Raw genomic sequence first — 3601 nt, forward strand, 5'->3', positions numbered from 1 at the left:
GAATAAATTTCCAGGGGGAGAACAAGTAATTTCATTTGTCCTATGTTTAATTTATGTACACATTTTTCCCAGTTACCAGTAATCTCTGTTATAGTAAAATATAGCATAGTAGACAGAGAGACAAGCAAAGGTTTCTGGCCCCAACACTATAAGAGATGTTTTCCTATCTGGCTTGGTTGATGGGTTTAGAAATGTACAGAGCATTCAAGATCTGGGACACAAGTAGAGCAAAAATACACAGAAATGACAGCAGGAGGTCCCTGTTACATCAAAGGACTGCACACCAGTGGGCTGTTGAGTCAGAAAAGCATCCATGAAGCTTTCACAGGCCCCTAATCTGGGGACAATGGGCAAGGAATTCAAGTGATATTCATCAAAGTAATATAACCTTAATAAATATTAATAGTCACATAAAACTTCTTTATACCTGTGGAAAACTGCTTTTGTAGTGCTTATAATAAAGCATAGCATTTCTCCCTTAGCGCTACAAGATCCTACAAACCACTGTGTGATACTGGGCAAGATTCTTATCTTTTATATTTATCTTTCAAGGTTGCTCGGTTGAGTAGATGAGGATAAGTGCAATGCATTTAACCAAGTGCCTGATACATACTAGGAGTTCGTAAATATGAATTCTCTTTATTTTCTGTCTTTTCTGATTTTATTACAGGCTTTATTTTTGATCATCATCATGCTCATCAACAGCCAAAAGCATTGCCTGTTTTCTCTCCCTTCTTTTTTTCTCTTTCTCTCTCCTTCCTCTTCCCTAACGATATCATCAACATTTTTTTTGCACTGATACAACGTCTCCATCAATGGGCTGGGACCTGAGGATACAAGGACAAATAACCTCCCATCCTGCCCTTAGCACACGAAGTCCACTAAGACAGATAAACCCGCAATCATTCTACCTAAAGTGTGAAAGATAGGTACAGAGTCAGCACAGAGAGGGGGCACTAGGTGTGGGACCCCGGTGTTTTGAGGAGCCATCCTAAAAGAGCTCAGTCTTAGGGCTGAGTATGAGTTAGATGCTGTGGCAGGGGGTGGGAAGGAGTTGTAGATGAGGAGAATTCCTGGCAGAGAATAGCAAACATAACAAAGGATAAGTGTGTGCTGCATGAGAAAGCGTGGCATTGATCTGCCTGGGACCTGTTAGCCAGGTGTGAGATGAAGCAGGAGGGGTGGGAAAATCTCAAAAGCTGCTAGGGTTTGAGGAAGTTCAGCTCACAGACCAGTAGCCTGAGACTTACCTGGGATCTTGTTAGAAATACCACTTCTTGCTGAGCGTAGTGGCACATGCCTGCAGTATCAGCACTTTGGGAAGTTGAAGCAGGAGAATCACAAGTTGAAGCCCAGTCTAGGAAAACTTAGGGAATTATGAAGACCCTGTTCCAAATTAAGAGAAAAAAAAAATACCAGGGCTACAGCTCAGTTCAAAGACACTAGGTTAATACCCTGTACCTGCCCCTCAGGCACATAATCAAGGAAATTCAAGTTCTGATGCATTGCCCTAGAACCACTGCATGAAAAACCTGGGGCATGAGGGCTACAAATCTCTGCTTAAATAAGTCTGCAGGTTTTTGTGATGCAGGCTGAACTTGGAGAAACACTGTTTGCTACGGTTTGAATATTCAGGTCCCTCCAAATTCATGTTGAAATAATCTGCAATGCAATCCTCTTAACAGGTGGGACTTTTAGGACTTGCTTGTATGTGAGGGTCTGTGGATGGGATTAAGGTTTCTATAAAAGATGCTTCCCAGAGTTCAGTCCTTTAGTGTGTGAGACCTCAACATTCCAAACACTCTTGGGGTAAGAGACCAGGCCCTCTTCAGAAAGCAAACCTGGTGACACTGTGGATTTTTTTTTTTTAAATAAAAGGAGGAAAACATTAACAGACAGACCACCTTTTACAAAATAGCCAAAGAACAGTACAGACAATACAGAGCTACAAACAAAGTGGTAGGAAATTAACAATGCTTGTTGTATTACATATTGATATCTTCAAAGTGGACACTGAATTTTGGAACTGTGAGAAATAAATTTCTGTTCTTTATAAATTACTTAGACTTGGGCATTTTGTTCATAGGACTGTTTTTGTTAAGACACTGTTTTAAGACAGGGCTGGCTCTACCCCATAATAAAAAAATCTGGCCATTTTCCTAGAGGAACTGGGGAACTAGGAAAGGATTTCCAATAAGGTTAATACCACTTGTTTGCTTCAAAAGCTGCTCTAGAGGTAAGGTAAGAGAGGGATAGGGAGGCTGCTTGGGAGAGCTATGGTTCTTGGAGGTAAGTGTGAGGGGAGATATAGCAAAGAAACTTAATACATTTGGAGTGAGAGTGTACTTTCCTTGCCAAGTGCAGGGTTCATAAAATTTATAAAGTCCGAGACAGAAGGAGGAGTAATGTGAATCTTGCTTGCCAGCTTGCCCGTTTGCAGGGTGTTACTGTTCTCTGCAAGAGCAGCTTTGTGGAGTAATTTGGTTTACCTAAACCAGCGAGGGCAAACCCTTCAGAGCTTTAAGTGATACAAACAGCCGCTGCGGCACATGTGCCATAGGTTCGACACCACTGACTTGGACAGTTCAAATAGAGTCCCTCACTGCTTCTCCTGCGGGGACGGGGATTTGAGTTGAACTGCTATCACAAAGAAATGGTGTAGTATACACAGCAGTGAAAGGGGATGCTTAGTATGGCAGAAGGAACCGCAGAATTTTGATTTCTTTGGTTCCACATATAAATATACGATAGCACCAAGCCTTGTCAACTGGTCATCAGCTTCCGCTTGGAGCAAGAAGGGGTTTTTAACCGTGAGGACCGCGAAAGATATGCTTCCTGTTCGGCTAGGGATAGGAAAGGGCTACACTGGATTCTGCTTTCTGCTAGGTCTTGCTGATTTTCAGCACAGAAGCAGACCTATGGTCCTACCTGCTGGGGAAAAGTGAGCCCGCAGAAGACGCCAGGAGAGGTTGGAGTGTACCTTTAAGAGTGTATTTCCAGAGGTAGGAGGGAAGAGAAGAGGAGATGTTTGGTTGGCTGAGAAAGGAAGAAAAAAAATTTTTTTTTCCCCAAGATATTTGACAGCTATATCTTTCTGCCACCACCCTCCCCGGAACCCACGCATCTCTGCTTAGCGTCTGACATAAAACCAAGAGTGAGCCCCTCTCTGCCTATGTGCTTTCGATGAAAAAAGTCAGTGCGCAGGAAAGGAAACGAGAGCCGCTGAAAATAGGTGCATGACTTGTTGAGCATACAAATCACTTCCCCCCTCGTCTCCGGAGGGAGGGGAAAAATCCCTCTTCTCTTACTCTCTCCTTGCAGCCTGCAATTTGCATTCGGGGGACGAGGCTGGGGTTGGTCCTCGTGCGCTCCGCGCTCCTCGCACCGTCCCCAGGCAAACTTCTCCCCGGCCCCGCCGGGTGCATCTGCGGGGGCGCAGGCCGGGGGCGTTCGGCGGGCTCCGCTGCAGAGCCGGGGACCCCAGACCCCGCGACGCGACGCGGCTGTCTCTTTAAATTCCAGCTGTGCGGCTGGGAAACAGCGCCGCTCGCCGCCCAGGCCGGCTGGCAGGCGAGCTCGCGCTTTCGCTCCGGCTGCGCGC

This window comes from Chinchilla lanigera, unplaced genomic scaffold, assembly GCF_000276665.1.
Source record: "Chinchilla lanigera isolate Chin_1 unplaced genomic scaffold, ChiLan1.0 scaffold00004, whole genome shotgun sequence".
Classification (NCBI taxonomy): Eukaryota; Metazoa; Chordata; class Mammalia; order Rodentia; family Chinchillidae; genus Chinchilla; species Chinchilla lanigera.